At 39.6% G+C, this 24,241-nt stretch overlaps 1 long non-coding RNA gene across 1 annotated transcript; it reads right to left on the minus strand.

Moving 5' to 3' along the window:
- Nucleotides 1-1,325: 1,325 nt before the first annotated feature.
- On the minus strand, nucleotides 1,326-9,849 carry LOC131702933 (uncharacterized). The gene is made up of 3 exons (XR_009309607.1): nucleotides 9,805-9,849; nucleotides 4,570-4,676; nucleotides 1,326-2,267 (listed from the first exon to the last, which is right to left on the minus strand). It is a non-coding gene; the product is annotated as an uncharacterized LOC131702933 (long non-coding RNA).
- Nucleotides 9,850-24,241: the final 14,392 nt, after the last annotated feature.

Here is a 24,241-nt window from a genome sequence, read left to right on the forward strand (position 1 = left end):
TATGGTCACTGGGCCTGACTCCCAGATCGCTGCACCACTAGGCACAGTTGGTCGCCTGGTCTCCTACTCCGCACCCCCTGGTGGCACAGACATCACTGCTCGGTCACCCGGGCTCGCACCTCTGCCTGGTGCTACACCCGACTGGTTGCCTATCTGGACACCCCACGCCTCATCCACTGCGCCCGGGTTCCTTGTCGCTGGGTTTTGGTTCTGACATAAAGGCGCCAAACTGTGGGCTAACCCTCACCTCAAGAATGGGAGAAGATGGACAATATTGGACTTGAGGGAGGGTGGTTGTGTTTTAGACGAGCGGGGGAGGTGGCCGTTGGGGTCATGTGTGCGGCGCACAAGGAGGAGGATATGTGGCAGGGCAGAGCCCTGCAGATAAATATGTGGCAGGGCAGAGCTTTAAAAAGGAATGGTTTATTGTTGTATTGTTATAATTTGAATGTATTATTTGGGGTTATTTAAGAATGGGTAATGTTTATTATTGTTTAGTAGCGTGAATGGGGTTAAAGCCCCATCCCTCTAAACGCATGCAGAATCTCCAAATGGATTCATTGATTACTAATTCGGAGATGGCCACATATATAAAAGCACAGCAGCTGCTCATAGGGTGCTGGATTGTTGAGAGAAGGTTGACTGGAGAATGAAAGAGAGAGAAAAAGGAAATAAAGGCTTGAAAAATACAATTGCTACTCGTGCTGGATTTCGACCAGCACGGTACTTGTTTTGGTCTGAAGCAGTGTGTCTATTTATTTTGTTTTGTTTTGTTTAAACATTTTATTTACAATAAAGAAAAGAGCGCATTGGCAACTCCCCTGCAGTACTTGTGTCAGCTTCCTGGTCTGTGATGTCACCCACTCAGCCATCCTGTCACACTTGCAAATACCTTTCTTTTGTCTTTAAGTTTCTGTTCTTCAAACCCACATCATACATCCTTTTCCTGGTAGTGTCTACTCCCTTACACAACAACCTCCCCAAACAAACATTTCTTCTGCCTTTTATACCATGTGGTGGCAGCTTAACCAGCTGCTCCTGAGTTAAATTTTGGAAACTGGCTTCCATTTTGACTCCCACCCTCCCATGTGGTACCAAAATGGCCACCAGCACCCACTCACCACGGTCCTAAAACCCGTAAGTTATGGTACCACAGTTACACCCCATCACAATATACAGTTGTAGTAAAAAGTTTACATACACAAATGGAAATGCATAATTTCTCGAAAACAAATAATTATGGGAAAAATCTTTTTTAGCAAAAGTTTTGCTTTTGTGGATGAGGAAAAAAGTTACAAGTAATAGATGTATACAATTATTTATTTCAGCAACTGTTCTGCAACACTCCAAAAAATGCTAATTCAAAAGTATTCGTACCCTGACAAGGAAAATTAAATTAATAGCTAGTTGAGGCACCTTTAACAATAATAGAAAGTCTGGTGAGGCGTACAAAGAAAAGAACACCATACCTACTGTCAAGCATGGAGGTGATAATATCCTTTTATGGGGCTGTTTTTCCTCTAATGGCACAGGAAATTTAGTTCCAATACATGGTTTAAAGCACAACTGGACATTCCAACGCGACAGTCTGTCACTATGAACTGGTGCCGTTCTCCCTCTTCGGTCATTGGGGACTGGTGTGTCTCTCCTTCAGTCGCTGGGGACAGATGCAGCTCCTTCGGTTGCTGGGGACTGATGCGGTTCTCCTCTAAGCCCTGGTGTGGACGTGCCTACTGTCAGTGGAGGTGGGAGCAGCTATTCTCCCCCAGGCGGTGGAGGCAGCGACAATACTGACCTAAGTGCGGGGTACTCCGGCTGCTGTTCCTCTAGCCCCTCCTCCTGGAGGGGGCAGTTGACCGGGAAGTGCCCACACTCCCTGCAGGCAGGGCACCCTCGAGACCTCGAGAAGGCGGAGGTAGGCTTCCCAGTGGCTCTCCTGCTGGCTAGTTAAATATAAAGAAACAATTGCTACGCATACTGGTTCAACACCAGCACGATAATTGCTTTCGTTATTATTTGTTTGTCTATGGCCACCATGCCGTTTTGTTTGTTCTAGTGTTTTGTTTTGTGTTTAAGTCTTTTATTTGTAAATTAAACTCATGCATCAGCGCTTTCATACACCAGTTCTGTCTGTGTCCATTATCCTTCCTGGTCTGACGTCACCACAAGCCATCCAGGTCTAAACACCATATCATCTGGCCTGAAGCATGGGAATCAATTGAATGGTTGTGTATCGAAGGACATATTCCCACTGGTGAAGGTGCAATCTGAAACGACAGCAAGGTTCAAATAGCAGAGCAGTCAGGATATCTGAGAAGTATCAGGAGAAGAATAAGGGGTTTATAGATTGCAGAAATGAGGCAGCAGACATTCGATACCACACACTAGCACGGGTACAACAAGCAAACATTTTTGTATGCGCCAATAGAGAATTTTTATTTTTATTTTTTTAGGAGGACAAAGACACAATAGTCTATTTAAATGTAAATCTTATGTGAACAATGCATTGAAAAAAAACCCACCTACCTAAAGCAGTGTTTGAATCCTGTTCCTTGAGTACCCCTAAAAGTCCAGGTCGGACAACATTCACAGACAGAGAGCCTTTGAAGCTTTGAAAAGTGTAGAGCTACAGTTATTGTTGCAGTCTATATTTATAACTGCCTGTGACAGAGAAAGAATGAATCTTGGTTCTAAATCTCCCTCCCGACCTGTGAGGGTGCTGTGTAAAGGGAACAGAGTGTCCCGGACTGGATGGTCTGACAATTCATTCCCAGGGAAAGATGGAAGTTGGCCATCTAGAAAGAGGCTGCACACCCACTCCTACACACCCACTCAAGATTACAGTGTCAGATTTATTATCCCTTGTAACTGTGAAAGTTGTCAGCTTGTGTGATAGGTTGGTAGTATGCTTTCCCATAGAGGGGGCGACTCGGTAGTAGGGAAGAACTGGAAATCGGCCATTTTGGAGAAAGCGTGTAGTTGTGAGAATACTAAACAAGTCCATTGTGGTCAGCTGTGGGGCATGCAACGATTGGATAGACCGTGGCTATGGGCTGATCACAGGGAAGAGTTTGGCAGTACAATGCGGACACAGCTATGCGAGTACGGCCCCTTAAGCTGAAATGCGATTTACAAGCTGGAGCGCTGTTTGTTTTCTTTTTGGAGTAGGAGTAGGAGCTAGGGAGCTGCAGCCAGCAAACCAGCACTAACACCCAAGCACCAACCACACTGCATTGCACAGAACAGCACAATGAGCATCACACTGGAGAGCACTTTGCCATGCACTGCGTGGGGGATTTCCAATTGCTATTATTATTTTGGGACTGTAGTCCTACCATATACCCCCACCCGATACCACTGCTGGTAGAGGGGTGGATTTATTATTTGTTTTTGAGAAATAAATAACGGACTTGTCTGGACATTGCATTGTTCACCCACACCACTCACCTCCTGACAGCTTGTAATAAAAGGCATGTCACATCATCACATATTTATAGACAAAGGACTGGAGAAGAACAGTGACTTTGGGCAGCTAATGGATGCAGCTTTCATTCAATGCATTGTCAAATGCATCTCAAGATGAGGGCTATCTATTCCCTAGGACTATCTATACCTCTGAAGATGAATTTGCTGGGTTTCAAGCGGAACGGAAATTACCTGAGTGGAACCTAGAATGACAGCATGACCTTGCTCTGTAATATTTCAAGTGACTGTCATTTCATTCTAGAGTTTGCTCAGACCTAATCCAAATTCATCCACATTTCACATTTCATAGCTGCTCCAATCTTATCTGGACATTGTGCTTTTTTCCAGTAAAAAAATAAAATATTACACAAAAATGAAAAGAAAGTTTAACCTTTGGTGTGTAATGTGGCAGCACCATATTGGCTTAAGCCTGAACTTAAAGAAGCTTTATAAGATTTATTATAAACGTACAACATGTGCACAGTGTGCTTGCCTTTACTTGTTATACTGTAGCTCTCCACATGGTTTGCATGCTGCAGTTTATCCCCCTTGCCTATAGTGGAGTTTCATCATGGTGCTTACACAAATATCGTACATATACTACAACTAAGGCTGTTAATAAATCGTAGTTATCTTCTGCGATTAATGCGTTCATTCTTTGGCCGATTCATTTTTTTTAATGCACTTGTGAAAGGGTGGTGGGTAATTCACTGACACACGGGAGACACGGATGAACTTGAAAACACTGCACAGGTGCCCAGTTTTATTATTGGTGGGGTCGTTCCACTTTTTGGCCAGCAGAGGGCGGTGTTGTCTGTGGTCTGCCTATCAGCAATGATATGCAGAGCCACAGAGATACCAGAGGCGGTACCGTTCCATTGTACAGGCGCACTCGCAGGTGCTCAAACAAAAGACTAAGCAAAAGGAAAAGAAAAAGGAAAATAAAACACATAAATCAAAACTACAAATAAAAGGTGCTGCACTCGGCAGCTTCACCCCGACCGTCGCTACCCGCACGGTCCGGGTCTCCGTTCTACCCTCACCGCTCCCTCAGTCTGTTAATAAAAATACTGATGGGGTCTGCCCACGGTTTTCCCCACTAACCCTGTTTTCTTTCTTTTTGTCTTTCGTCTCTTTTGGGGTTTTCCTCCCCGGCCGTGTCTCGGACCTGGACCACAGCGTCCGCACGTCTTTCTTTCAAAAGGGCAGACCTGAGGGAACAGCAGAATGTTATTTTATAGGGCCAGCCTTTCAGCCATTCAGAGAGAAGGAAAGTCCGCACACCCACTCTCCCACCTCTCCGTGTCACTGCCATGACTGACAGGCGGATATTGACGAGCTGCTGCCCTCTTCCTGCAGCACTATGAACACATCAGAAGAGTCAGTACAGGTCTCCCCCTGTTACATGCACATTAATCGCACTCCTGTCTTGTCCTTAGCATACCGTAATTCATTTCCTGCGGCACCATTTTAGTGCATGAATGAGTGTTGTCATCGTTTGAATATAAAATGAGTCACGGAATTGCATTGTGAAGCAAAACACTCAAAATGAAGGACTTGTGAATGGGACATTTATTTTTTTAAACTTTCTGACGATTCTTTGAATAGAAAGAGTTACTTGTATCTACTGTCAAAATGAGTTCCAGTATCTAGTATCACATTGAGTCTGCTGTACCACCTGCATGCTAAACATGTTTTCACTTCTCAAAATACACTCTAGTAGTTTTTTTTTTTTTCTGCTACAGACATCAACAATACAACAACAAATGAAACCCATCAATTCTCTTTTAGAAATTCAGGATGGCTGCAAACCCATGAATCAAGCTAAGCACGGTACTATAAGTATAACCAGTGCTGTTGGATTGCTACAGACTGCAGACCCGTTAACACTGTAGCTTTTATTTTATTTCAATAACCACATTTTTAAAAAAACTTTGTTTACAGTTATGGAGGATATAACCGTTACTCAGTGAATGTTTTGTTTTATTTAGGCAATTTCAAGTTTTTAATAAAAGAGAATTATTATTATTATTATTATTATTATTATTATTATTATTATTTGAATGGCAATGAAAAACATCAGTTTATGAGTAAAGGAAACTGATAATTGTAAATTCAGTAAGGTGAGTAATAAACTGACTCCATTGTGATTTAGCAGTTGGTTCAAACAATTTAACAGCAAATGCTGGATTGTGAATAAATATAAAACTATAAAGAGAATCCAGAAATAGGAAAACAGGGTTTTTATAGGGGCTTGTTTTTTGGATGATAATAATAATCATAATAATAATAATAATAATATCAGTAATAAAACAAACATAAATTAGATGGATGCATTAATTGTATCAACCATACGATTAAAACCAAGATTAACTGAGATTATTATTTTTTTTAAATCTCTTGACAGCCCTAATAACAAAATAAAAGAGATGCTGAATAAGGCAATAATACTATATATATATTTTTTTTTTTCTGCAGCGGTGCCATTGTTTAATGAATTCTTGCCGCTATGGTCGTAGATCACTATTTTATGGACCCTGAAGAGTTTCAGCATAAAAGTTCCTTTTTATAGCTCCTCCCCTGGGTGCGGTTTAAATCTGGTACTAAGCATGGGAAGGCAGTAAAGCTGATAAATGAATTTAGCAGTAGCACTGGAAATAAGATTAATTTGGATTTCACAGGTTAGATGAAAAGGTTATCTTTTTTATTAGTATATATATATTCCTCAGCATTATGGAGCCTGTTACCTTGTACTGTGTATCAGAAGCTAACCCTGTGTTTTAGCTTAATCTCATACCAAAGTGCTTTGAGACTGCTACATAACTGCAGTTCCTTAATCTTTACCTTATTAAACATGTCGTGGGATAACTCCCCAGGATTAGAATAGTCTACTCCCACTCTAGAAGTGCAGATGGGTTATTGTTTTCTTCCTGTTCTGGACTCAGGCAATGACAGAGGCCTGAACAATACAATCACTTTTTTGTAATAAATTCAATTCTTTTGCATTTTCGTTTTATTAGCTGCGGATTGATTTTTATAATTAAGGTCAAGTGCTTCGAGAGCTGCTTTTGTTTAGCAGTGCTGAGTTTATTTTTATCTTGTTGCAAGCTTTTAGTATGGTATATTGAATTGATTAATTTGACTGACTGAGTTTATTTTTAATTTGTTTTACTGAAAAAGGATTCTTTCTTTTCCTTGTCGGAATGAGACAATTTCACCATTTTGGTGATTCGATTACTTCATTATTTGTTACTGTTGAAATAAAATTATAAGTGTACAATACTGTATAAGAGTCCTTCACTGTTTTCAATATACCATCATTTTTTTAAATGTGTAATTCAAACACCACTTTGTACTGCTATCATTATCATTTGCTATAATGTTGGACAGCTTTACAATATAAGGTTTAAATGATTTTTGCACTTATAGTGCATTTGTAATGTAGTGGCAGTAAGCTGCAAATTCTGACATGTCAATCATCTTGAGTTCAAACAAAGATATTTCATGGATAGCACTTGCCAGCAAGTAGTTCAAATGTTATGAAATTCAAGAACATTTAAAAAAGCAGAATAATGTTTTCCTTGTTCATACTGTACAGTAACTTTTAAAACTTGTGTGAAAAAAATATTTAGCTTTCAAGATAAGCAACCTCACCCTAAAATAATATGTATATCTACACTTGAGCCATTGCGCTCCAGGCACACGGAGATAATGGCTGCTGGAATTGAAAAGCCAACTGCTGTGACAAGCCAAAAGGAAATGCAGGGAGGCATGCAAGAAGTGATCTTTAGAAACCCCTTTCATCTTGAAAACTTTAGGAAAGAAAAACTTCTAGATAAAGTGTCATCCAAATCCATGAAAATAAAATCAAGGCAAAGCGTTAGGAAAATGATCTGATAAAACTGGCAGCCATCTGCATGAGACTGCTGATAAAGATATCTGTGTACAAGGGATACAAGAACTGGAGGGCTTCACTGTCTGATAGCTGTGAGCTATTAAACTGATTTATTTGGCCCTTGGCAACCAGCCAAGGCCAATACCACTTACACAACACTCCTCAAAATGACTCCTAGCAGCACGTATGCTTGCCAGATTTATATTACAGTTTCTTTCGTCTAGTTTGTGAAGCATGCATATAACAGTGTCAGTAATGCATCTTAACAGGCTGGTTGTGAAATGTTACATCTCAAGTGGATTATCCCTGAGAGTGAAAGTTGCATTCCGTAAGACTCTGGTCATTACTAAAACATGCTTTGAAAGTGAAGCTCCATCAAAGATATTTGTACACCACTGCACACCAAGGTCAATAACCCTACTCTTCTTGTTTAACAGAAAAGGATCTGCAGTGTAATGTCTCAAATTCTGGTAGGCAGAATGTGAGCTGACGATCCCGTATCTATTGATGATTCATACTTACCAGTGCTCTTTTGACCGAGGATCTTGTGTGGTATATAACAATAGCTCTTCTAGATGCTGCATGAAAAAAATGGGCTACATTCTGCTTCAGTGTGTAAGGAATTGCTAGGAAGGCAAGTCATCATACTTGATATAGTAAAGGACATAGCGACGCTCAGGGACCAGCACACTGTCCAGTATGCTAGAAGTACATCACAATATACAAGCATACACAAGACTGGTTAGGGCTCAATGCTCCACTCTTGTCTCTTTGGTCTCTGTTTCTCTGCTGCATTATAAAATATTGTTACGTCAATGTTTTTAACATTCGCATTGATTGGTGATTCTTTCTGACACACAGAAGGGTCTTTATGGTTCAATATAATTTACTTTCTTTATTAACTCACTCGTCAAAACAAGCAAGCCTTTAAACCTGCAGCTTGCGTGTAAACCCCAGCCTTCACACACATACATTGTTGGTCCTTTATTCAACGACCCCCTTGTATTTGAACTTTTTCCCCACTTATATTGTGTTTCTGCTATCTGGTTTCACTGCACTCCAAACAACAGCCAATATATTATTAAAGCCAAGAAAAAAAACTCAAAACATCCAGGATCTGGGATTATTGCCATTGATACTATTCTGCCATACAACTACACTGGCTGTGAAGTGAAGTTGCATGCAGCTAGTATAAACCAGAATTATTTTATATTTTCTTATCTTTTCAATCCAAAACTGGATTGAGTTCAGTCTTCGAGTGTTGTCCTTAGGTAGAGACATTATAAAGTAAACACAACAAGTGGGCATGAGTTAGCTGTGACAAACCAGGGGTGACTCATTGGCTTTCCTTATGGCTGTCTGCCCAGAGATAAGGCTTAGCTGCAGTGGAAAAATATATCTAGAATAGTCTTTATAGCTTGTTCTCTACAGTACAATCTTATAAGCCAAACAAACTAAATATCTCTTTATTGTGGTCAGACACTAGTTATTCAAATGTAGAGCAGGGTGTAACCAACAATCCATTTTCAATGATAAAGCTATACATACACTGTCAACTTAGTCAACACAGTAACGCCTCAACACAGAGAAATGTATATTTATCAAATGGATAAGTATAGGAAGATGCAACTTGTACATTGTTTGGAAACCTTTTTTACAGTAAAGCATTTCCTGGACTTTAATCCAAGTAAAATATTTTAAATAAATAGGAATACAATTTGATTTACAGAATACGTGTCAGGGGTTCATCAATCAGTCTTGTCAGGGACAGTGTATTTTTATAAAAGTGTCTAACCTATATAAACTACATAAAGTAAAGTATACAGCTTTACAATTACAGCTATTTTCAGCAGGAGCCAGAATGCTAGGAAACACATTAAAGGAATTAAGGAGGAAGGCGACTCATGCCATGTTATTATCACTGGCTGGGTTTTTTCCCTGTTTTAAGCCTCCTGCTCAGTTGTTCTGATGCCCAAACAGACCACAGGGTCACAGCAAATAAATTCATGTCAGCAGTTCCCTGTAGGAAATAAATTATCCCCCTCTGTGTCAAATAGAATTACATCTGTAAGCTTGCTGAAAGACAAAAAAGTTGCTCATACTTTTGTATTGTATTCTCAAATAGGTTCATGTTGAGGTGAACTAGCTTTTATAAATTATTCACAGCTGAAGTATTGTTTTATATATACAGTATATTATATATATAACACAATTGTACCCACTCGGGTTCGTTGCCCCTTTACAAAAATCAACTCAGGACACTGAAATTGATTTTTAACTGCGCTGACGCGCTAAATAAAACACAAAATAAACACCTAACTCTTTTCGAGAATAACTGAAACACAACACAGGAACCTAAACTATAAACAGGACGGCTAAGCCGTTTACCTGTAACAAAACCAAACAAATTAACCAAACAAAAACACACAGGTTTTTGACACTACCTGTTTCTTCTTAAGGTTGCACACTCCCAACTGTGCTCTTTACTCTTCAGCAGCCTTAAGCAAACTGACGCTCTCCCTTTTATACCCTGCACCTGGTCCTAATTTACAATTATCGCCCAGGTGCAGGGGATAATTAAACAATAAAACAATTAACAAAATCTAATTAAACCATTAAACAAAACAACTACATCAAACCCATGTGCATTCGCACATGTTTTTCCTGCAGGGAGGATTAACCCCCTCCCTGCTGTGTTACAATATATATATATATATATATATATATATATATATACACACACACATATATATATATATATACACACACATATATATATATATATATATACACACACATATATATATATATATATACACACACATATATATATATATATATATATAGTAAAAGATCCTCACCACTCGTTGCCCCTTTAAAAACAAGACACAGGTTTGGATTTTTACAACACAGTTGCGCTATTTTTAATAAGCAAATACAAAAATAAACACCTAGCTCTTTCTTGAGCACTAAACTAAAGCACAAAACTAAAACACAAAACAGGAACCTAAACTATATAACAGAACAGCTAAGCTGTTTACCTGCAAAAACCAAAATCAAACAAAACAAAACAAAACACACAGGTTTTTCAACAAACAAACCTTCACTTACTTGGTACGCCTGCACACACTCGCAAGCGGGCTATACACACAGCAGCCCTGTGCAGACTGACTGCACCTCCTATATACCCTGCACCTGGTCCTAATTTACAATTACTACCCAGGTGCAGGGGATAATATAACAATAAAACAATTAACAACTGAAAATTAAACAAAAACAATTAAACTAAACAAATGCACATGTTTTCAGCAGGGAGGATTTAACCCCCTCCCCACATCACCCCCCTTGTCCTTTCAAGACACCGGCCATTCGACGGCCACCTCCCTCCACCCTTAAAAGACCACCCACCCTCAAGTCCGATTTTTCTAATCTTCACCCTCTTCCACGGGCGGGCTTGAGGGTGGGTCGATCCCTCCGGCGCTGCCAGGGAGGGACCGCGACCCAGCGACACGGGACCCCACTGGGATGACAGGGCTGACTGCAGCGACAGCCGCGACACCGGAGACTGCAGCAGCGGGCAGATGGCCCCAGGGGAAGTGAAGCAGCTAACAGGGGGAGCACTAGCGACGTCTGACAGCAGCCCAGCGACGTCTGGGTGATCGGGGAGAGCGGAATGGGGAACCAGGTGTAGAGCTGTGGCTGATGGTGTAGGCTCCTGGGTTCCAGGTCTAGCGCCGGGAGGTCTAGGCAAGACCGGCAGGGTGTTCAGGAGCAAAGGGTAAGGGACCGTACCCGGCAGCACCGGACTGGTTTCCAGGGGTGGTGGTCGGGGCTGTGGTGGAAGTAACTTCCTCACCTCCTCTGGCTCTCGGGACGGCAGCTCCACCCCCTCTGGCTCTCGGGACGACAGCTCCACCCCCTCTGGCTCCCGGGACAGCAGCTCCACCCCCTCTGGCTCTCGGGACGGCAGCTCCACCCCCTCTGGCTCTCAGGATGGCAGCTCCACCCCCTCTAGATCCCAGGACGGCAGCTCCACCCCCTCTGGCTCTCGGGACGGCAGCTCCACCCCCTCTGGCTCTCGGGACGGCAGCTCCACCCCCTCTAGCTCCCGGGACGGCAGCTCCACCCCCTCTGGCTCTCGGGACGGCAGCTCCACCCCCTCTGGCTCTCGGGACGGCAGCTCCACCCCCTCTAGCTCCCGGGACGGCAGATCCACCCCCTCTGGCTCCCGGGACAGCAGCTCCACTCCCTCTGGCTCTCAGGACGGCAGCTCCACCCCCTCTAGATCCCAGGACGGCAGCTCCACCCCCTCTGGCTCTCGGGACGGCAGCTCCACGCCCTCTGGCTCTTGGGGCGGCAGCTCCACCCCCTCTGGCTCCCGGGACAGCAGCTCCACTCCCTCTGGCTCCCGGGATGGCAGCTCCACCCCCTCTGGCTCAGGACACAGCGCTGCTTCTCCCGCCTGCTCCCACTTTTGGAGCAGCAGCTCCAGTTCGGTCGGCTCTTGCTTCTGTCTCTTCAACGGGGCTGTGACAGGGTGACTGATGGTCTGACGTCAGGCAGAAGCAGGAAGGGAAAATAAACTGACACCAGGGAGTACTGCAGGTAAAAGAAAGAATCGGCTGGCTGCCGTTTTTATTAATGACAAAAATAAATAAAATATTTAAACAAAAACACTTGCGCTCACAGAGCAAAATAAAAGGGTAAACAAAACCAATCACGAACACAAAATAAAACACAGGTCAGGCTGAGCTATAGCCTTCACTGATCCTGTTATCTTTTTAAACTCCTTTTTAAACTCCCCGTTCTCTCCACTCTCGCTCTCTCCGCTCCTAACACCCACCCGGAACATGGAAAGCTTCAGGCTTTATATATTCAGGTGACCATCTCCCGATTAGCAACAAAATTAATCACTTAATTCGGGAGATGGCCACCTTCTGCACGAGTTTAATTATTCCTGGCAGAGGACGAGCACCAATCTCGCCTCTGCCAGAACACGTTTTAAAAATAAACAAACACTCGGCTACGCCGTCCTAAATACATAAATAATAAATCCCGTGGCGCTCGCCGTCATATAAAATACAATACAAAATTATAATACAAAATAAATACAACATCCACAGCACAGGGGCGGAGGGGGACTCCGTTCTAAAAATAAATAAACAAATCAATGTACAGGGCACCTTGCCCTGTTACAGGGGCCAACCCCAGCTCTCTCTCCCATCTCTCATTCTGCTCTTTCTGAGCAGCGGTATTTCTATTGATCCTGTCAATCAATTCTTTAAAATCCATTTTCTTTCTGGGTTATAGGTGCGCCCACACACACTGCCACCAAATGTAAAAGAACCTCACCACTCCGCGGTTCGTTGCCCCTTTAAAAACAGACCCAGGATAAACAAATACAAAAATAAACACCTAGCTCTTTCTTGAGCACTAAATTAAAACACAAAACAGGAACCTAAACTATATAACAGGACAGCTAAGCTGTTTACCTGCAAAAACCAAAATCAAACAAAACAAAACACACAGGTTTTCAACAAACAAACCTTCACTTACGTGGTATGCCTGCACACACTTGCAAGCGGGCTATACACACAGCAGCCCTGTGCAGACTGACTGCACCACCTATATATATATATATATATATGTATATATTGTAGTGTGCATGGGGGAAGGCAGCAGTAGGGCTGGTAGGTGACGTAATCACACACAGAGACATAAGCCCGATATACGCTCCTTGCAAAGGAGCCGGCTCTTTAGTACAGCGGTATCGGCGCTATGCTTTAGTGTGACAGGTCCCGGGTTCGCGCCTGCCCTGTGTGTGGATTGCCTCACCCTGTGTAATGCGCCTGCCCGCGGGAACCAAGATCGCTACATTTTATATATATATATATATATATATATATATATATATATATATATATATATATACAGACATGCTCAAATTTGTTGGTACCCCTCCACAAAAAACGAAGAATGCACAATTTTCTCTGAAATAACTTGAAACTGGCAAAAGTAATTGGCATCCACCATTGTTTATTCCATATTTAATAGAAATCAGACTTTGCTTTTGATTTTTTATTCAACATAATATTGTAAATAAGAAAACAAATGAAAATGGCATGGACAAAAATGATGGGACCGCTAACCTAATATTTTGTTGCACAACCTTTAGAGGCAATCACTGCAATTAAACGTTTTCTGTAGCGCTCAATGAGACTTATGCACCTGTTAACAGGTAGTTTGGCCCACTCTTCCTGAGCAAACTGCTCCAGCTGTCTCAGGTTTGATGGGTGCCTTCTCCAGACTGCAAGTTTCAGCTCTTTCCATAGATGTTCGATAGGATTCAGATCAGGACTCATAGAAGGCCACTTCAGAATAGTCCAATGTTTTGTTCTTATCCATTCTTGGGTGCGTTTAGCTGTGTGTTTTGGGTCATTATCCTGTTGGAGGACCCATGACCTGCGACTGAGACACTGGGCAGTACATTTCGCTCCAGAATGCCTTGATAGTCTTGAGATTTCATTGTGCCCTGCACAGATTCAAGGCACCCTGTGCCAGGCGCAGCAAAGCAGCCCCAAAACATAACCGAGCCTCCTCCATGTTTCACTGTAGGTATGGTGTTCTTTTCTTTGAAAGCTTCATTTTTTTGTCTGTGAACATAGAGCTGATGTGACTTGCCAAAAAGCTCCAGTTTTGACTCATCTGTCCAAAGGACATTCTCCCAGAAGGATTGTGGCTTGTCAATATGCATTTTAGCAAATTCCAGTCTGGCTTTTTTATGTTTTTCTTTCAAAAGTGGAGTCCTCCTGGGTCTTCTTCCATGGAGCCCACTTTCGCTCAAAAAGCAACGGATGGTGCGATCAGAAACTGACATACCTTCACCTTGGAGTTCAGTTTGTATCTCTTTGGCAGTTATCCTTGGTTCTTTTTCTACCATTCGCACTATCCTTCTGTTCACTCTGGGGTCGATTTTCCTCTTGTGGCCACGCCCAGGGAGGTTGGCTACAGTTCCATGGACCTTAAACTTCTTAATAATATTTGCAACTGTTGTCACAGGAACATCAAGCTGCTTGGAGATGGTCTTGTAGCCTTTACCTTTACCATGCTTGTCTATTATTTTCTTTCTGATCTCCTCAGACAACTCTCTCCTTTGCTTTCTCTGGTCCATGTTCAGTGTGGTGCACACAATGATACCAAACAGCACAGTGACTACTTTTCTCCATTTAAATAGGCTGAATGACTGATTACAAGATTGGAGACATGTGTGATACTAATTAAAAAAACTAATTAGTTTGAAATAACTATTATCCAATTATTTATCTTTTCTAAGGGGTACCAACAAATGTGTCCAGGCCATTTTAGAATATCTTTGTAGAATAAGCAATAATTCATCTCTTTTCACAGCTTCTTTGCTTTATTCTATGACATACCAAAGGCATGCAAGTATACATGATAAAATAGCTTGTAATTTCATCACTTTTCAGGAGGAATTAAGCATTATTTCAATGAGCTGTAAGGGTACCAACAAATTTGAGCACGTCTGTATATTAGGGCTGTCACTGGATTCAAATTTTTGATCGGTTAATTTATGGTCATTAGTTAAGTAATCGGTAGATTCATCCCTGCATTTTTTTTAATAATGGTAACGATGTTATAGTGGCTGTACTAAATACAATGTAAAAAAAAAAAAAGTGTTATATATGTTTGCATGAAAGACTTTTTTTTTTTTTTAAATTCAGGACCATGAAACAGGTAAACATTGGTTAAAACAACGCTCCTACCCATGTTCCTCAATATAAACTAGTAAACATCGGTATACATAAACAACTTGAACAGTAATGTAATATTGACAGTACTAACATCAATAAAACAAAACGTTATAGTCGCAGCTTGTGACACTAGTAAAATGCATTTACTCGCCATATATATACGATTTTCCTACACAAAGCAAGTTTTGTACTTTTCGTTCTAATTGGCTCACCCGTTATCATGCAAGGTGTTGGCTTTGTCTAGTTACTGAATAAATTACATTGATCAAGGAAACCTTTGGTCAGGAGATTTGTCAGAGTGTCTCTGATTTTGTAGTTTAATCTACAGACACTAGCATTTTTTCCATGTAAATAATCACACAGTAGATCAACTGACTGTGCCCACATTAACCCAGTTCATGTCTGTTCTCCTTTCGTTGCATGAACCATACGAGGAAAGTACAAGATCACATACTGATGAAATATGGTAAATATGAGCAATGCAGCCCTTTACATTAAATGTTGGAAAATACCATTATAATACCATTCTCCTAAAGTAATCTTAGGAGAAACATTAGGAGACCCCCACCAGCAATGGCAACACAGTGCATTGGGAACAAATATAATGCTATGGTGGCAAACTGGACTTGATACAGTACCAGGTACTGCTATAGAATACTAGTGTTTACTGGTCAAAATAGGAAAATGTTACCACTGTGGTATAATACTACCAATTGTTCTACAATAGCTGCCTAAGTGCATTACCTGCTAGTACAGTTGCATTGCCATTGAAGATCATTTCGTATGGGTACTTGGCAGAAATCTAAATGGGGAAAAAATGGAACCTAGGTATGACATTTCAATATTTTGTGTTTTTAGCTAAATATATTTATTTTAGATGGGTATTTATTTTAAGTAAAAATAACCACTTATTAAACCACACGTTTAAAATGTTATGATATTCTATGACAGCTGATGTGAGTTTAATTTGCTGCAATTATGACAGTAATAGTAGAGGGACACAGCAGGCCCTGTCATAAAAAGTGTACAGACTGGCGTGTGGTGACAGTCCTATATAGTTAAAATCATAGCTAGTCACTCTAATGAGTTCCAGAGACTGTTTTAAATAGAGGAAAAAGGTTTCGTTTGATTATACAAATCTTCAAAAGGAGTAGCCGACACTCTCAGCAGGGCAAAATCAAACTACACTAAATCATAAAGGCAGCTGATAATTACTGAATAACCAAAATGCTATTAGTCTTAAAACTGATTGTAAGGTACGTTTTGTATTTGCTGAAATTTCTATTCTGGTCTGTTGTTGCAAATAAGCAAATAACCTAATTTATGGATAGAGATGGCCTGAGCAGAGCAGCACATGTGGGCATATCGACCACACATTTACTCCAGCTTAGACTTAACTGTTAATATTACAAAATGAGAAATCAACTACTTGAGATTTTACCCTAGTGTTTAAATAAGGCTTTCATATTGGCACAAATAGACTTTGCTAACTGTAGTCTCATCACAGGGTCGTTTCATCTATGCAAAGCCTTTTCCTAAAGTATCCACAGGTGGCTGTGTCATTCTCTTTTCAATTTTGACCACATTTTTAGTCAAAATTAATTTTAAAAGAATGGGTCCCAGCTTGCTCAGAGACAGCGTGCTCACAGTAAAATATGCTGGTTACTGTTAAACATGGCAGATATCCATGACAGCAGAAACAGTAATAAAGTAATGAGTAAGAACGCCTAGTATGGGACAATAAACAGAGTGAATAGAAAAATTGATTATCAATTAACCCTGGTCACCTGCTTTTAAAATGGTTCTGGAAACCAGTCCTTTGTTCTTGGTTTGTTCTTCTTTTGGTCCTGGTCCTGTGTACCAGCATGAAGATTCATGCCTTCGTGGATAGCCAAGGAGAGTAAACCAGGAGGATCACAGAGTGTTTATGGTAGCGATTATTCCTCCTAAGTTTAGTTACTTTGGATAGGGAGAAGGCTCCTGGAGTGGGACCCTCCCTTTTAGTGGGAGCAGCGCACGGCACAAGCTTGTCCACCTTTTGTTTTGTAGCTGTTTTTTCCCCCACTGTGTTTTGTTTTGTAAATTTGGATTATTATGTACACTGTGTTTGGGTATATCCTTCCACTCTAGGGCTACCATTGCTGGTACCCTAGTGGCGGCCATGTACCACTGCACCTGACTGCCTGTGATTTAATAAAACCTAGACACCTGAACGGTGTTTCAACTTCAAACCCTCTGTGACTCTTGTTTCTCAGCAGATACCCACACTGTTACAGAAATGGACACGTTGTACACAGGGACGCCGTTTCAGATTCTGGGGGGGGGGGGGGGTCAACTTTAAGCCTAAGTGGCCCCTGGAAGCTCTTGGTTTTTTTGCAGATAAAACCTTAAAAATCTGTTTATTATGGGAGCATTTTCTGTGATTATTTCCTATATATTTTTTTATAAATCATACGATAACAAAATTACCAACACAGGAAAAACAGGCAACCTGTAAAGCTAAGCAATCTGCACCTGTGGCGTGCCGACCCAATACCAAATAAAGCCTTATTATTAAGGTTATATATGAGTTCAGAACACATTTCTGTACTGTTCTTGCATGTTTGCTATCAGCAGAATGCACTTCTGTAGTGTTAAATCAAGTATCAAATAAAGGGGTTATATTTGCAGTTCAAAGAGTTTTATTTTAAAATGGACAGTTTTCTGAAGAAAAGTATTGGAAACGGGAGTGATGAAGGGGAATCGAGCCTCACTGTAGGCAATAGAAGTGCTGACAACAAGGATCCAATCTGCAGCAACAAAAAAAAACAAACAAGAACACGTAAATATTGCCTCTTGCTAACCTTTGGATTTCTGTGTAACAAGAATACCCAGAGCTGTCATTTACCTTTTCCGTCGACCTACCTTTGTAAATCAGGTTTTTCTGCAATCACTTTACTAAAAAACAAGTACAGGACTGCCTAACTATGAACATGCTGCTCTTTATAGTAAAGAATATGGAGAAGTGTATAGGTGAGCAGCTGTTGTCACGGATTGTATTTTCTGCAGATAACTATTCAACAGACTATAAAATGCTGTATAGTTTACTGTCCAGTTATTATAACACATCTAAATATCCATCTAAAAAATTCATGAATGCCTTTTGTACCACGGTAATGCAATACTGCACAAGCTGAAACAAATTGGTTCTAAAATGCAATTATTTTTTATGTGTGTGTGGAGAAACCAAGGTTAATGGTGGACATGTAGAATGTGGCTGCTGGCATGTTGGCACTTAAGACAATTGGACATTCTGGCCTAGGTTAATGAGATAGGAATGTTTGTGCCAGTTGTGGGAAAGGTATGTTGCTTATAATACAAATGACACATTAGAACAAAAAAAGTTTTCATGCATTTCTAATTTCTAACTGTATTTGAGGGAATCTAGAGAGACGCTAACAGTTATTTTAGCAAATTATTTATTTTCAGTGCTACTTAAAAATCAACATTTTTTTTTAATAGAATCTAAAAGGCAAGAAACTGCAAAAAGGGTATGTTGTTAGCATATCCCCAGCAACTGACCTGGACAATCAAGCAAAACACAGTAAAAGCACTGTATGTTCAAAATGGGGAAAAAACCCATAATATCTGCTGGGTGTTACTTAATATTTCACATGCCAAATGTATTCTGATCAGCATTTCAGCTTTATAATATTGTTAGATATTGGTTAAACTAACCCTAAAGTGTCATATTGGTATGCTGAACATTTTGAAATTAGGGGTGTACTAATAAGTTGTTGGAGGTCAAACCAGAACCTTTAAAATGACATGTTTGGTACTGAAAATTATTTGACAATAATGTTTGCCACCTCAATTGACTAAGATCAGAAGTGCCCTATAAAACGAGTATGAAAGACAAACTTCGTACTAGTGTAGTATTCATCCTGAGACATAAATACGGTTGTTCTTTATTTTCTAAAATCAACACACAGGAAAACATGTGAATAGCTACACGAAAGGAATCCAAGCCTTTTGGCAACTTTTGTAACTGGTACCCCAGTTTAGTTAAACCTTTTGAGCTGCCATTGCTACAGCTACAGCTGTTGGTACAGAAGTAAAGGTAGCAGGGATTCCATTTCTCTGCCCTCCTCTTAAATCTCAAAGCAGTGCATTCTGGAACTTGTAGTCCTGTGTCTCGTAAAAAAAAAAAAAGAAAGAAAGACAGGTACCTACATTAGTAATGGGATATTGGGTAAAAAAAAAAACTGAACAGTTCCAAACTGGATCCATATAGTCACCCTAGTCTGGCAAAGGCAGCCATGGTTTTCATTAGCTGTTAAGAAGATCTGGAATGTACATTCCCATGCTGCCACACATGAAAAAGTTTAACATTCAACAATAATACAAATATGCATTTATATTTTAAAATAAGAAATATAAGAGACAGGTAGTCTTGCATTTGGTCATTATTGTTTTATAGTGCACATCACTGAAGACACCTCTTCATAACCATACATTTTATATTTAAAGTTTAAACTTTCAGCTAATGCTGCTGTTTAGACTGCTAACTGAATAAACTATTGTTTTACATAAGTCATTATTTTCAAAATGTTATTCCACTTTTCATATTTGACTTCATTTTATTCTTTGTGTGCAAATCTGCTGTGAATTTTGGGGTGAGCTTTGCATAGAAAATATATAATATAAGCCTATAGATAATCAGCAGACTTGCATGCAAATTAATTGTGTAATTTTTTTTTTGTATCTGTATAAATAGAAATGATAATGCTGCTAAGATCCTCATCTGCAACTCTTGGTCCTGGTTGTATTAAAATCTGGATTGTTCATTTTGCATATCAATGTTTCCATGAATAATGCTCACTGAAGCTTGCAAACGGCTGTGGTCATTTCCAGGGGGAAAGGTTCAATAATTTGGCTTGGGGCGCTTGCCTTTTACATTGCACATTCTAATATTGTATAATGATTGAGGTGCATATTTTATTCTCCTTATTTACTGATCAGCTGGCAGTCATGTGCAATAAAGCAGAGTGCACAGTTTACCAAGATTTACTTCTCTTGTTTCTGAAGGCTTTGGAAACAAAAACGTTTGTCGCTGATATTTAGTTTCTTAATGAAATTATTTTAACTAAAAAACAAATTTGAAAAACTCTACTCACAACAATAGTCCAACTTCTCCGTACTGTACCTGTGTCGCTTCTTTCTAGTTGATATCTTTCAGTTCTTTGATTGAAATGTGTTGGGTGATAGATTATATAGATTACGAAAAGGTGTTGGTGAGAAAATCAATTTTGATTTGTTACTTTTTTCTCCATATTGTATTAATCTTCATGAAAGTGTACATATAGACACTCCCTCCTTCCATAATTCATTACTGGGATGTAAACATTGGCTTGGGGTAACAGATTGGTTTTGAAGCAGATCGTTTCTATCAATCAAGGACCAGCCTCTGACAATCACCAAACTTTGAAACTGGTTTTGGAAATTGCCTTTACTGGCTGAGCACAGTGTTTCCTGCAAGAAATAATAGAAAAACTAAAACATACTCATTGTTTTACAGCACAACATAAACCCACAATATCCAGAACATTTGTATTCTTTGGCAGGCAATAAATACTAAACAAACCAAATGAACAGGAAAAGTAGGCCGGTGTTTGTGTAATTGGTGTGAAATAAACATTTGTAAAAAAAGCCCTGGCACCAGTTTTCCTATTTGCATCACTGTTGGTGCAATTTTCAACGATGCCACCCCCTATGCAGGAAAACCTTTGAGGGTTAAGTGAGTAATCCCTTTTACCTCATTTTATAGATTTTGAAAACCTGAGTTGAGTGTCAGATAGAGTGTGACTATTTGAATGTCAATATGGAACCATTAGTGGAGTCAGCCTAATGTACACAATACCTAAACCTATGACTCGCTGTGACGGGGTGCACTCCCCTTGTGGATATTATTTATGCATGTATTCTGTTGTTGTCATTGTTGTTGTTGTTGTTGTGTGTGAAAAGCCGGTCTCATAAAATGTGTAGTCGGCATGGATGGGGTTAAAACCCCCATCTAAATAAAGCTCGTGGGAATGTGGCTGGAGCCTTAATAAGGTCATTGTTTAATGGGTAATTAAGGCTCCAGCCACAGTATAAAAGACCCACTCCGGGCTGAGAGTTAGAAAAAGTTTAGAGGAGAGTGAACCAAATTCGAATGCGACCCATAACTCCAGTATTGGCTGCACTTCACTGGCTTCCAGTACGTTTTAGAATTGATTTGAAGGTTTTGCTTCAAACTTGTTCACTGTATTTCTGTTTTTAAACCGAGTTGTTGCTTACGTTTTATTAATGTTACCAATTTTTCTGTAAAAATTGTGTTATTCAGTATTGTTGTTTTGTATTGTATTGTAAAGCACTTTTAGACACTGTGTGAAAGGTGCTATATAAATAAATAAACTTTAAGCTTTAAAATGCATTGTCTAGATTTGAATTATTTTAAGAGACACCTTCAGTTTAATTTACATAAAGCTTTTTCCATCGTATTATTTTTCAGCAGTTTTACTTGAACTCAAGTTAAAAGAATGAAAGGCAAGATTGAAGCAATGACTTTTGAAATTATATCAAGTAAATTACTACAAGTTTGAGTATCCTCGTCGCCTACTTTAATGAAATTGAAAAGCACACTACAAAGACTTCTGCAATTACCACAGGATGTATCTAATGCTTCGGTTAACCTTTTTTGTCTTCTTCAAATAACACATCAGCTTCAATGCTCAGCAGACTGCATTCACACAAATGATGCTCTGGTCTCTTACATTAATATTCATCAATTGTCTGTCACAGACACCTTACTGTACATCTGTTATGGAAATGTATGCTAATTTCTGCCCACAGAATACTGCCTTGATTCCTTCCCCTAAACTAATCCCGTCGAGTTTGAGGTTTGCAATCTGTTACCAAAAATATTTGCAAAGCAACTGGAAAGATTTGCTTGCAGGTTAGACAAATTTTCACTAGAATGCTAATTTTCACCAGCATGCTAATGATAATTCTGGTATGATATGAATACATGTAAAACTTGTCATTTTCCTTTATTTTTTTATTATTTATTTTTTTAAATCCTTTGTCCCAGAATGTTACATGTATCATCCAAAGTTTTTATGCCTCCCAGTATGTTGATTTTTTTTTTTTTACTTACTGATCTCAAGCACAGCACGAAGGACCCCATAATAAATGATATGTGACATTATGTTTTAAGTGCTTTTTTAATTTCTTTCAGTATTATGAGATTTCTTGCATCTTACTTCCTGTGTGCTTATTTATTCTGTTAGCGTCATGTCATATTGTTAAGATGCACAACTATATAAATTACCAATAGAAAATATCATATTTAAAAGCTGTGTATATAATATTAATATTATATACATTTGAAGTGATTTTTTTCAGTGTGTAATAAAAACATCCTTTCATCTTACAAGATGAAAAATGAACAACCTAACTTAAAATGACATAAATTGAATACATGATGCATTCCAGTAATTTACACATAAAAAATATATTTTTAAAAAGTATTCAAAATACCCCAATGTAAGTTTAAGAAGATATATACGACCCCTTCTTGAGTTTGTAGCAGTGCCTTGCACTAAAATGTACTGTCTTCTGTATTAAAGTGTTACAGCCTGTTTGTTGTACTAAAGAAGATATCAAGATATTGCAGGAATATGTAGATCACATTAAGGAATCTGTTTTGCTGTAAATCTACCTGCTCAGTAACTAAATATATGTTGTTTTTAAAAATCAATTCCATTTTGTGTTTGTCTTAAATTAAAATAAACCAGGCTGGATTGAGAATCACTACCACTTGATTCCATTAATATTTTCAAACAAATTTGTCTCCCATTGTATATGTAGTAAATCCTCAAATACTGCCACAGGACTTGACTTGATATTGCAGGCTAGTTTCTCCTGAGATAAAGTGTGTAAACAAACCCCTTCAATCAGGCCAAAATATTACTCTTCCAATGGACAACCGACAGTATGCTGTGTGAAACAGAGCTGCTTTGGAAGTGTCATCTTTCTAATGCAAATCTCACGGCACTTGTCAAAGGAGAATACTGGCATTGACCCCATTTCTCTGACCATATCCCTAGAGAAGCCGCATGATCCTACAATACACAGAAACAAGCATCTCTGCATAGATATTTCCATATAAACAATTACCTATTGGCATATGTTAAGTTTACTAGTTTGCCCCAACACTCCCTACTATACGTTTCCCTTCACCTGACTGCCCAGTGTGTGAAACAATATGAATATCTCAGTGCTTGTTCACTCTAGATGTGTCTTCCTTTGAAGCCTTGACATGATACATCTTCATTAATTCACCCAAGAGACCTGTTGCCTCATCAGGATCATATCAACTTATTTCTATCTGTCTGTCGGTTTGTTTCTCTCTCTGAATTTCTAGACCATATTTGGAATTGTTTTGAAAGCAGGAAATAAACACACATAATAATAAATGAACTGCAAAGTCATATAATTTAGTTGTTCCTTGAGGTTAGGTCCTTGGCTTTTACAGGGTGTCATATTTTGTAAACCTAAATATATTGTTATGTTTACTGTGACTGCTGATCCTTTTTCATCTAGCGCAGTTACACCATCATCACATTTACTCTCTGTACTGTAAAACATTTAATACTGGATTCGCTAAAGCAAAATCAGCAACAAATACATGCATTATTATTATTTATTTCTTAGCTGATGCCCTTATCCAGGGAAACTTACAATTGTTACAAGATATCACATTATTTTTACATCCAATTACCCATTTATACAGTTGGGTTTTTACTGGAGCAATCTAGGTAAAATACCTTCCTCAAGGGTACAGCAGCAGTGTCCCCCACCGGGGATTGAACCCACGACCCTGCGGTCAAGAGTCCAGAGCCCTAACCACTACTCCACACTGCTGCCCATGCATACATCCTTTCTCTGGTTAAGCCCACAGGGATGCTGCCCACCAAATTTAACCCATTATTAAAGTCAACATCCGTTTATCTGCCTCACATTAATCCGTTGCTCTCATTTCGACAGTCAATGAGTGCTGTAAGATTAATTCTCTAATAAAATACTG

Source organism: Acipenser ruthenus, chromosome 2 (assembly GCF_902713425.1).
Source record: "Acipenser ruthenus chromosome 2, fAciRut3.2 maternal haplotype, whole genome shotgun sequence".
NCBI lineage: Eukaryota > Metazoa > Chordata > Actinopteri > Acipenseriformes > Acipenseridae > Acipenser > Acipenser ruthenus.